Genomic DNA, 13,233 nt, shown 5'->3' with positions numbered 1-13,233 from the left:
TATTTTACGGTAATGTGTTAATAATTTCACACATAAGTCGCTCCTGAGTATAAGTCGCACCCCCGGCCAAACTATGAAAAAAACTGCGACTTATAGTCCGAAAAATACGGTACTTAATAATGACTAGTTAAGCGCCAATATGTTACTAATTTGCATGTTAATAAGCAGCTAATTAATGGTGAATATGTTCCCCATACTAAAGTGTTACCATGTTTTATTACTGGTGCACAAGAACAAAACCAACACAGTGCATAAACTCACAACAAACTACACACCTGCAAATCAGTGTGACTTCTGCTGTTGCCGTATCGGGATTACGGCGATAGGGAGAAGTTTTTATTTACACGATGAGTCGGGTATGTCTTGACCTCCGCCGAACCCCTGAGCCCGACTCAACAAACCCCTAGGGTTCGATCAAACCCAGGTTAAGAACCACTGGCATAAAATATAAGGCGCACTGCCGATGAGTGGGTCTATAAAAAGGCGCACTAAAGGAATCATATTTAGATTTTTTTTCTACATGTAAAACACTTCTTTGTGGTCTACATAACATGTAATGTTGGTTCTTTGGTCAAAATGTTGCATAGACTATGTTTTACAGACCAACTTCGAGCCGCTTTCTGACCGTCTCTTCAATGTGCGGCGTAGTGTGGGCGGTCTTATTTATGATGCTCACCTTCGACAGCGTTGTCTCCCTGTCATCTTTGTTGTACCGGTAGTTTTTAGAGCTTCCATAGCGAGTCTACTGATTGTTTATTGTTTATTGAATGGATCCCCATTAGCTGACGCCAAGGCGACTGCTAGTCTTCCTGGGGTCCATATAGGAGCATACAAAATAAAAATACAAAGAATACATGCAATAACAGACATTATACAATGGAAAAATAAAACATAAGATAAAAAGCTAGTTAAAACCAGTATTAAAAATTCACGTCATGTGGGCAGCTGCAATAGGTGTATCTTCAAAGCTGTCTTGAATGACAATTTACTTTGTGAGAGATTAATGTGAGATGGCAAACCATTCCAGAATGATGTACATCTATACATGACTGTATGTTTGAGGAGATTGGTCCTGGGAGCAGGAAGTGCAAAATAGCCATTGCTGGCATTCCTAGTGTCATGAATATGTGTGTTAGTTGATTTTAAAAACTGTTTGTAAAAGTAATCTGGTGATTGATCTAAAATGATAGTTCTAAAGAACATAATGAGACTACAGTGCATCTTTTGTTCAACAGACAACCAGGACAGGCGTGAATGCATAAATTAAATATTAGTGTGCAAATAACATTTAAGTACCAGTCTAGCCGCTCTGTTCTGAACAAGTTGCAGTTTGTTCAGGTCAGACTTAGTCGTAGCGGACCATATTATAGGACAGTAATGAAGATGACAGAAAACCAAGGACTTCATGACTTGAGCCATTGTTGAGGATGTCAAGAAGGTGGAGCATTTCCTGACCATGGCTAAACCTCTTCCCATGTTCATTGAAATACCGTCAATATGATGGGACCATGACAGTTGACTGTCTAATAGCACACCAAGCAATTTTGCTTTTTTGACCTGCTCAATACGTATGTCTGACATTAAAATATGAAGCTGTGGGTCATCAACAAGCATATGCCTGGATCCAAAAAGAATGCTTTTTGTTTTGTCAATATTCACAACAAGTTTACTATCATTTACCCAGCGTGACACTCTCTCCAGGTCCTGATTTAAGTTATTTTCTAGGTCATTTAAGGTAGAGGCAGTACTGTATAGAGTTGTGTCATCTGCATACATAACCATATTGGTGTTTGTTGTAACACAGGGAAGATCATTAGTAAAAATAATAAAAAAGTAAAGGACCTAAGCAGCTTCCTTGAGGCACGCCGCAGTAATTGTACTTGCGTTCGGATAGGCTACCAATAAAACACACTCTCTGTGATCTTCCTGATAGATAGCTCAACATCCAAGAAAGTGACATACTATTAAAACCATATTTTCTCAGTTTGGAGATCATTATGTTGTGATCTATGACAACGAATGCCGCACTAAAGTCAATCAGGACAGTACCAACCACTGATAGTAAACGTTTTGCTTCAGTTGAGGAAGCCTCAGCCTTCTTGGGATGTGTGCCCAACCCCTGAGGTCACTGTACTTTACTTTTTTCCGTGGCTGGGGCTCAGGCTGAGCTCATGGCTCATACAAACCTTTCGCCGGTCTGTTGAGGCTTTGAGAGTGCTTTGGCAACTTACTGCCCACCAACTGCGTTTTTGACTTGCAATTTCATGCAGTTGTTTTTTCTTTCTTTGTTTGGCTTGTATTTTAACCGTTGTCTCAAGCCGAATATGTAAGAAGCCTATGCTGCGACGTTTTGTTTCAGCTAACCACACTATTTGTTCTGTTACTATAAACTGTTGAATCATTTTGGTTGTGGTACACTCAGCATTAATGTCACGTATTTCACTTCCATATTTTAATACTAGTGGTTCGATTGCCAAATATAAGTACAAGGGTACTGGAGTGGTTTACGATGGGTGAGTATGAAAAATGGAAGCTGTATAGATGTGTGTGTGTGTGTGTCTGTTTTTGTCTCGGCCTTACTATTATTTTTTTCTTCTCCCCTTGCTTTCTGCCACCTTGCCCCCCCACCTCTAAGAAGGGCTTTGTCACAGTCTACCTCTTTCCTACAAAGGGTGAGTGATGTCTAACATAACTGTTTTGCAAAATCTGGGCTGCAGGTTCGTGTCGTGGAACGTAAATGCAGCAACCAAGAGGGGCAAAATGAATTCCCATTTGAACCAGCTCAGAGGGGATGCTCATTTTCTTTAGGAATCGCACCTGCAGACTTCGGAGATCATGCGTCTTAAAAGACCATGGATGGGCCTCATGTTTCATTACAAATGTTCTGCAGGCAGGTCAAGGGGCGCAGCCATTATTATTGGCAAAAACATACTATTTAAACCCACAAACGCTTTTGAGGAGCCAAATGGGTGTTTTGTAGCGGTTTCTGGAAAGCTATTTGACATTTTGGTTATTTTAGCGAGTGTTAGTGCTCCAGTGTAGTTGCCAATAAATTTGTCGTATGTTCTTCTCTTCCCGATATTGGTAATCAAAACCCGATTATGGACGGCGACTTGAACCTCATTCATGACCCTGTTCTAGACAGGTCCTCCTTCAGATCTCTCATTTTGACCAACTTCGCTAGCATGTTGAATTCTTTTGTAGATCAGCTTGGCCAGAGTGACCCATGGAGATCCCATAATCCCTCCAACAAAGTTTTCATATTCTTTTCTCACGCTCACCAGATAGATTTTTTTTTCTTGCAGACAACAGGTTATTAGATTGGATCACTACCAATTAGTATCACAGTATAGGTTGTGTTCGGAAAAGTGACTTTGGAACGGAAATTAACAAAGTGGTGGGCCAGCAAACCAACATAGCTACTGTGCAGCTAACAGAGTGTGACCTATCTGAGTACACAAGGTGCCTACATCTTACCACTAAAGCAGATACGAGCAAAAAATCCCGCACCAGCATCGGCTCCAAGGCTGGTTCCCGCACCGGTCCCAGCACCAAGGCTGGTTCCTGCACCGGTGCCAGCACCAAGGCTGGTTCCCGCACCGGTGCCAGCACCAAGGCTGGTTCCCGCACCGGTTCCAGCTTCAAAGCTGGTTCCTGCATCGGTGCCAGCACCAAGGCTGGTTCCCACACCGGTCCCAGCTTCAAAGCTGGTTCCTGCACCGGTCCCAGCACTAAGGCTGCTTCCAGGTTCCTGCACCACGGCTGCTTCCGGTTCCAGCACCAGCACCACGACTGCTTCCGGTTCCAGTACCTGCACCATGGCTGCTTCCATTTCCAGCAGCTGCTCCAAGGCTGCTTCCAGTTCCAGCTGTTACCTTATCTACCTTATCTAAGTTGTTACCTTATCTAAACATTTCAGTGTGTGTATAATGTAAGTACTTTTTAAGCACATTCAACAAAACGCAATAAATGCAATAAACCGTGATATTTTTGGTCACAATAATCGAACACACAATAATCAATACAACTGTAAAAAAACAAATATTGGAACCATACAGCAAAAATATTTATAATTTTTATAGACAAACATTATATATTTTCTGTTTTTTGAATTCTTCATTACTTTTTTTGTCTACTAAGCCCTGGGGGTCTTCTGACCCCAGTTTGAGAAACCCTAGTGTAGTGTGCACATTCATGTGTGTGCTCCTGTGCTGGTCACAGTAGAGCAGCCATGAGCCATACAATTACACTCTCAACTACATTACTCAGCCATGACAGACTGAGCTCAAGGGTGCAGCTCGGCCATGAGACCGTGTCTGAGACCGGCGGACACACATGCAGACCATACGAACTAAAACATACCTCTTAAGTACAGTTTCAAAAACATTTATGTGCATTAAGACACTCACTGGCCACAACATTAAGTACAATCCAATGCGATCTAGAAATACCAAAGAGAGCCTTGTTCCCTCACGATTTTGGAAAAAAATCAAATTAATTTTTTCCCGTCTATATTGCGATTTAATATGTGATGCATTTTTCAAAAACACAAGCAATAAATCAATCGGTATTACAATAAACAATATCAGTTTTATAATACCTATACTCTTACTTATAAATAATACAATTATAAACTTACTAAAGACTTTGACTTGCAGTCTTGTCAATACAGCACTTTTATTGTGAAGGCTGAAAGTGTGTTTTTTGTCTTTGAGCTCTTACTTGACTGCTGTGATGTGTGCAGCACAAAATGCCGAATAAAATGCTGCTATGAGCGCGCTCTCGCAACAAGTACCGCCTTTTAAAGGCGCACACACACTCTGCTCTCATGAAACGTCTCTCAACTGCATATGCCAGATATTAGAAGTTTGTTTTTTAAATAACGCATTAATGACTTTCCCTAGTAATTAATTACATTTATTGAAGAGTAATTCCGTTTGTAATTCAATTACTCTTTTGGTAAAGTGATAAGTATCTATAATTATTTACTTTATTTAAAGTAGTTTTCTGAATCGTTTTTTTTATTACATCGCGATTAAATTGCCAATGCGATTAATCATTTAGACTGACTGTTTAGACCTGACTTAGGCAAATTACAGCACGTTAAGATTTTAAATCCGACCCGCCGGATTTTTGCCACTATTTTTTTTAGACCTTTAACATTGAAACTGCAGCTGCCATTATGATGTGTAGTGCTGTTTTCAAATGTCCGTAAATCATGAACAATACAAAGTATTTCAATGGTTGGAATCTGCACTTTTGAGTGAATTACAAGTTATTACGGTAATCTACGTAGTGTGGGCGGAGAGTGTTTCCAGAGCGGCCAGTCTGAAACGCGGATGTCAGGGACAGCTGCGGAAGCAAATTTTTACAACAAAGTTCTGCAGAAAAGTGATATTATGTCAGATTGTAGGGTTTTTCTTTTTACCATTTTTGTTCATATTTCACAGTGTTTGTTGCATTTTTGTTTTGTTTTGCTGGACTGTAAAAGATGTCCATCAAAAAGGTGGTCTCAGAAGTAAAAGAAGAGCGATGTTAAGATGTTGTTAATATACAGTGTTATATCGTTCATAATTAACATCGTAAAAAACACATTCTTTAATTTCATGTACATTCTGGATTTCTCATTTAGTAAAATTTTTTTTTTTTTAAATCCGTTCCGTTTTTTGAGGTGGTCTGTTACAACGTTTTTAGCATTGTATCAGACCTTATTGGGACCCAAGCACACATACTGTACAGCAGATTTTCACACATATATATATATATATATATATATATATATATATATATATATATATATATATATATATATATATATATATACTGTATATATTAGGGCTGTCAACCTTGACGCATTACCACATGTGATTCAATTTAAAAAAATTATCATGGTATCAAATATGAATGATGATTAATCACTTCTAGGTTGAGGCTGAACCCAGAAGACGCGCACAATTGTAACACAGTCTGTGATCACGATGAGAGGCGGCCCATTTCGCTTCACAACAGAATTTTGGATAAAACTAAGGTAGCTTGTTGGTATTTCAGGGACAAATGTTTTTATCATAGGTACAAATCCAGTTTAATATACCATCTTAAAGCGAAACCTCTTACTCGAGGGTTGTCAATCCTATTGGCGACCTCTTTTGTAAACAGCTGGTGACTTTTCCTGGGAATATTGGATACTTTATTGTGTCTTGGAAACTATGAGGTGAAAGCAAGCAGCAGTCACCGTCCTCAGCGAGCTTCACTAGCAAAGTTCACTGATTCAATGTTTTCAACAAAAGTAGCACAGTTAAGTTAAACATATGCCTTTGCTAAACGGACAGCCACTGCATGTAGGACACCTAACATCTGTGAAGACCAAGTCTTCCAAGAAGAAGTCATTCATATCACTGCAGCTGATCTGTCGTGCACAATTACAACAAGGATAAACCAACTGTACTACACAAACAAGAGCATCAACTTGCAACTACAGACTGGATGTGAATTTATTTTGTTTACTGGAGATCGTTGGAACGTTGAGTAAGTAATCATAATAATAATCATTTGCTATCTTCAACTGGTTTTAAATGCAGAGAAAACAAAGTGTATGCTCTTTACCACATCAAAAACTGTAAGATCATCACTGTGTGAGAACATTTTAACAAGAAATGGGCAACAAATTATGTTAGTATCTGCTTTTAAATATTTAGGATTTTTAATTGATGACCACTTGAGTTTTAAGGAGCACATTCAGTATGTTGTAAAAAAAACTGAAACTTTTACTGGGATTTTATTATAGAAACAAGTCTTGCTTTTCTTTTACTGTGAAACAGAAATTGGTGGAAACAACCTTTTTACCTGTTATTGACTATGGAGATGTGTTGTACATGAATGCTACTGCTGTTTGTCTCCACAAGCTGGATAGTGTGTACCACGGGGCACTGAGATTCATCACCAACTGCGCTCCCCTTACTCACCATTGTGTGTTATACTCAATGGTTAACTGGACATCTTTATGTGCTCGACGCCTCAATCATTGGTATGTTTTCATCTACAAAACCATTCTGGGTATCACTCCATCTTATCTGTCTTGTCTTTTAACAAAGAAACAAGGAAGTCACAATCTTCCTTCAATGAATGTTCTGCAATTTGTCGTCCCCAAATTAAGAACTGAACTGGGCAAGAAAGGGGTTTTCAGCACCGAAGGCTTGGAATAACCTACAATCGAACATTAAACTTCAAACCCTAGTTACGTTGAATGAGTTTAAAGCTTCTGTGAAAGGATTGCAGTCTACCTTGTCTGTATGCACATGTGTCATGTGAGCAAGTTTTAATGTTGTAAATGTGATGTTTTATGTATTTGTTTACTGTTTTTAATGTAACCTTGCTGCTGCCCTCTTGGCCAGGTCTCCCTTGGAAAAGAGATCTTTGATCTCAATGGGATTTTACCTGGTTAAATAAAGGCTAATAAATAAATAATAAAATAATGAGAACAAAAAAAGAGATCAGCATTGTCATCTGAAAAAGGGAAACAAACTTGTTTGTTTCAACAGCTGTTTAAACTAAAGAAGAGTAAATGGTGCATTATGTTAATGAGCGTGTTTACTACATTATTGATTAGCAACTGCACCTTGATTGCAAGATTATTGCAAACTGCAAAGACCTAAAAACATTTTTTTTTTACTATATTTATTTTCACTATGTTTTCACATTTAAAACATGTTCCTATATGAAATGCTGACTACTAAATTGCATATGTACCCAAATATTGGAGTATTTTCGTCAGCAAATGTTATTAATGCAAGCAAATAATAATCCATGATTAATCATGATTAATCACAGGTTTAGAGTGTGGTTAATCTTATAAATACTGTTTATTGTTACATGTGTGTCAAACTGTACTGCTTTTATTTTGTATTGAATAGATTGATAGGGCATACCCAATGAATTGTCCAATGAGTGAACATGCGATTGGTCCATCTCTTAAGTAACACTTTTCCAAAATCTGTTAGTACCATAGAGCAGAGGAGTGTAAAAAACACAGATTTTTATTGACCCTCTGGGAATATTCTACACATACAATTAAAAATAACATATATTTAACTTTTATTTACAGCTTAGCATATTTTGACCGACACTGGAGTGGTTTCAGTGTGTTTGATAATATCAATATGGCCATTCTTTCTAAAAGTTTGTACAGCCATTGTTTTCCATGCATTGCATCCCACTGGAAACTCTTCAATGTGTAAAAAATATACTTTTTAAATATGCCAAGCCCATGAACCATCAAAACTATCTTTGTCTAACAAACATAGATTTGTTGACAAAACTCGTAAACAAATCACAACTCATTAATGTTTCACCATGTTTGTGTCATCAGGTCAAAATACAACACTGCATTATAGTAACTTTCATGATTTTGTGTTTTTTTTTTAGCTGTTAAGTTTCAACAGTTATTATCAAAATTACTATTAAATGAGGATTTGTACATAAAGCCCGCTAAGCCCTATAATCAGGGAGCAAAAATCTCAAATTTTTATATTAAACACTTCTAACAGTGAAGCTGTCGCTAGCATCAGGGAGATGGAGGAACAAACTTTATGTGGCAAAGTTCTGCTGAAAAGTGCTATTTTATCTTCATGTGGGTGTTTCACGTAATGTTGTTTGTTGCATTTGTGTTTTAGTTTGATTGCACAAATGTTAAGGAGATCGATGCACAGCTTATTCAAGGACAGAGGGGTCTGAGACAAAGTAACACAACGTAAAACATGTACTGACAGTGTCACTTTCTCTATTTTGCTACTTTCAATGAAGATAACATTTTTTAACATAATTTCGGTAATCAAAGTTGTCCTGCTGATTTCAACCAATGTCTTGTCAAGTACGTTACTTATGTATTTATTCAGACATTTACTTATTTTTTTGTTTACTTGCTTACACATGTTCTTTATTCCCAGCCCCCGGACAACATTTTGAACCCATAACAACAATAATCCAAAGGTGTCACGTAAAGTGTGAATGTATATATATATATATATATATATATATATATATATATATATATATATATATATATAAAACAAAGCACACACACACACACACACACACACACACACACACACACACACACACACACACACACACACACACACACACACACACCGGTATTTGTTTGTGTTTTATTTATTTTTTAACATGCTTACAATTAAAACATGATACATTACAATTTCTAGTTTCTCTATTGAACATGTTCGAAAAGGAGTAGGAAGAGGCAGAGCGTATTTAATCCTACCCCTTTTCCATTTCATAATAATTGCGAACTGTTTTATTCACTTCCTGTTCTCAATTTGTACACAATTTACTCCATTAATAATAACATTTTAAATAAATAAATAGTAAAGTAAGTTGTAATTCACATAGTGGGATGAATAAGATGAGCTCAATTTTAATTAGTTCAAAATGTTTATTAAGATTCTTCTTCCTTGTACTATGTAAACACTTTGAGAATGAACAGTTTCTTAAACTGGATCATATTAGTACGTCTGCGTCCTACTAAGTTGTTCCATATGTTTCTTTAGTGTTGTTTAAATAATATATATGAGTGTAGGTGGATGTGCTCCTGAATCCAGGTCTTCTTGTTCAGTGGTCCATTGGAACATAGTAGTGTTAGTTTTCTGTCAGACCCCATTATCGTTGTCGTTGTCAAAGCGGTTTTAATTGGATTATTTGTCCAGGTCCTTGATGTCATAGACAGCAAGTACCTTTGCTTCTGGGCCTCTTTTCAGCTTGATATATATAGATTTGACAGTTTGCGCTTTTGGTTTCCTTAATTTTTCCCTACTTTATCAAGTCGCATACTTTCGTTTTGATTTTAGCATTAGGTTTGGTGAGGTGCTCATTCATGTACACAATTGTTGTCTTCAGCTTTTTTCCCTGTTTCAGCAGTGCCATTTTAGATTTTCTGTTTACGAGTTTCACGAGGATGACCGGAGTGGTGTTGTTTCTTCCATTCAGTGGGATGCATGTTTTGATGGTATTATAGTCGACATTTTTTATTTTGATTGCAGAAAGTTGATCACTTGCTGGTCTGCTGAGGCAACTTCCATTTCATCAGGTCCTCCTCCATTATCCACAGCTTTCGCGAAGGATCTTGGTTTAATTTGGTGCCCTGTCACAACAATATCATTCATTCGTTTATCTTAATCAATTTCATTAATGATATTCCTCAGAATGATGTTATCTTGTTTCACTGCAATATTTTCCTCTCGGAGAGTCTTCACCTCTGGACGCATTTCTGTTTGCTCTTGACACATTTCTGACACATTTCTGTCACTATCATACGATTGCCTTTTTGCATATTATTCTGCGTTTGCAGACTTTCAACATTTTCCTGGAGATTTTCCAAATCTTCTCTGTGTTCTAATATTGCTTTTATCAGATATTCTCTGTGTACTAATCTTGTTTTTTCCTGGTCTGCTCTCAGGTCTACTCTCAAGTTGTCTATTTTTTGTAACATCAAGTTTTGCTTCCCTTTGTGTCCTGTATCCAAAGACTCATTTAATCCAGATGACCCAGAAGGTTTAGAAATTTGAGTTTTTGGGTTTTTTTTAGCTTTTGACACCGTATCAGCTCGCTAACGGCAGTTGCCCCTGTGTGACTTGGAGCACTTTTAATTTGTATATTTAAACAAATTCGTACCTTGAGCCATTCAGAAATCAACTGTAGGTGTCAGCCCGTCAACTAAGATTACTCTGTGTAGTCAGAAACACTTTAGAACAGTATACAGTATATACTGTTTTAAACAGTATATATACACTGACACCTCCAGGGGTCATATTATATATATATATATATATATATATATATATATATATATATATATATATATATATATATATATATATATGTATATATATATATATATATATATATATATATATATATATATATATATATATGTATATATATATGTATATTCATTAGGTCAGGAAAAAACACAAAGGCTATTTAATCCCTATAAGCCTGTTTTGCAGGTTATACTGACACCTCCAGGGGTCATATTATATATATATATATATATATATATATATATATATATATATATATATATATATATATATATATATATATATATATATATATATATATATATATATATATGTATATATATATGTATATTCATTAGGTCAGGAAAAAACACAAAGGCTATTTAATCCCTATAAGCCTGTTTTGCAGGTTTCCCTGCTCTTCAGGGGAGTTATATCAAGAGCAGGGAAACCAGGCTTGTAGGGATGAAATAGCCTGCGGACAAATATTCCGATCTATTGAGCACTGTCTAACGGATAAACCACAGTAACCTCGGCTATATATATATCTATCTATTAAGGCAGTCCAAATATTAAAATATTCCGTTGCGATTAATAAATATTTTTTCCTGGTTAACACAAAATTAATCACAATTAATCTCAGATAGATTATGGGTTAGGACGTGAGTTCAAACCCCGGCCGAGTCATACCAAAGACTATAACAATGGGACCCATTACCTCCCTGCTTGGCACTCAGCATCAAGGGTTGGAATTGGGGGTTAAATCACCAAAAATGATTCCCGAGCGCGGCCACCGCTGCTGCTCACTGCTCCCCTCACCTCCCAGGGGGTGGACAAGGGGATGGGTCAAATGCAGAGGGTAATTTCACTACACCTAGTGTGTGTGTGACTATCAGTGGTACTTTAACTTTAACTTTATATTTGTATTTCTTCCTTCAAGGTACTCCAAGCACTTTGACACTATTTCCACATTCACCCATTCACACACTGATGGCGGGAGCTGTGTTGCAAGGCCCTAACCACGACCCATCAGGAGCAAGGGTTAAGTGTCTTGCTCAAGGACACAAAGGACGTGACTAGGATGGCGGAAGTCGGGGATTGAACCTCAGGTTGCTGGCACGGTCCCTCTATGAACCGAGCCATGCTGTCCTGATATCATTTTCATTGTTGTAGACTTCAAAGCCCTCTAAAAAAAATTCAAATTTTATATAAAGACTGCAAGTCAATATATAATGTAGTAACTGACACGTTCAAAACAATATGTGATATGTACAATGTTTACCATATTTTGGTAATTTTAAGCATTGATGGAACTTATTTCCTCAACACATTTATTTCCATTTTTATAGCAGTGCACTTCCGACTTCCGGCAACACATATGTGTTCCTAATAGTGCGTTCTAATCATGGCAGACTTGGTAACGGACAACAAAGACGACTATTTTTGGACAAATTAGGTTTTTACAACCTTATCTTTCTTAACATGAATATACGGAGGATGAACTACGAGAAGCGAGCGCAAAGGAATGGTGAGACGGAGCAGATGGAAGCCGAGGGAGTGAGGTGTCTGCGCCACTGTAAATGTGGAACAAGCTATTTTGACATAATCGAAGTGCTTATCCAAAATAAACTGGAAAGTCATGAATCACCTTGCAGTGCAATGTTAGTGTATTTGTCAAGTTTTGCACGACAGTCGTGTTTTATTGTTGGAATTTCCTGTCTTTGCCTGTGTTTCCTGTTCGTCCTTGTTTGCGCCTCAGATAACTTTTGGTTATGGGCAGAACGGTTAGTTAATGAATCAGTGGTGCTTTAGTAGAGTGGCTGTGTCAGCAAGATGTCAGATTGTTTCCTCAGATATACTTGTGTTTCCACAGGTTTCCAAGCACTTTGTTGCAACTTTACTCATACTGTTGCAACTGCTAACTTTACCTGACCTCTCCTTGTACAGACTGATCTGCTGTTGAAATCCTTATGACTCCCGTTCCTGATATTGTGGTATTTTTGTGTTGTTATTTGCCTTCTCCTCCTGAGTGCCTGGTAATTTTGTTCAGCTGCCCTTTTGGTTTGTTGTGTATTTTCCCCGTTTAATCTTTCTTCTTAGTTGTTCCACAGCAGCTTTTGTTTTCCTGTATTGCACCATCACTTTTTGTTAGTTCTTACTACTTCTTCCTAGTAGTTTATTTGTTCTTAGTGTTTTGGACTTTAACAAATAATTAAAATGCTTTTTTGCACACAGTGTCTGCTTCTCTGCATGCCGGAGTCCAACAGAGACTCAAACCACAGTTTATCAAGACCATTACAGTGTTGATTATGAATTCTGTGGCAGCTAATGTGGTATGTTTGTTACACATTCCATTAAGCTGACATGTGGTGAGTCTGAATCTTTCCATCTTTACGCTTCCCACTAAATTGTCCTCAGTTTG

The 13,233-nt window shown here is 37.4% G+C and overlaps 1 protein-coding gene across 1 annotated transcript in view; it reads right to left on the bottom strand.

Annotated features, from left to right (window-relative positions):
- rbfox3a (RNA binding fox-1 homolog 3a) overlaps positions 1 to 13,233 on the bottom strand; it is a 1,142,209-nt gene that overhangs the window by 100,662 nt on the left and 1,028,314 nt on the right. The window lies entirely within an intron of this gene.

This window comes from Nerophis lumbriciformis, linkage group LG11 (assembly GCF_033978685.3).
Source record: "Nerophis lumbriciformis linkage group LG11, RoL_Nlum_v2.1, whole genome shotgun sequence".
Classification (NCBI taxonomy): Eukaryota; Metazoa; Chordata; class Actinopteri; order Syngnathiformes; family Syngnathidae; genus Nerophis; species Nerophis lumbriciformis.
This window is presented reverse-complemented; position numbering and strand designations above follow the sequence as displayed.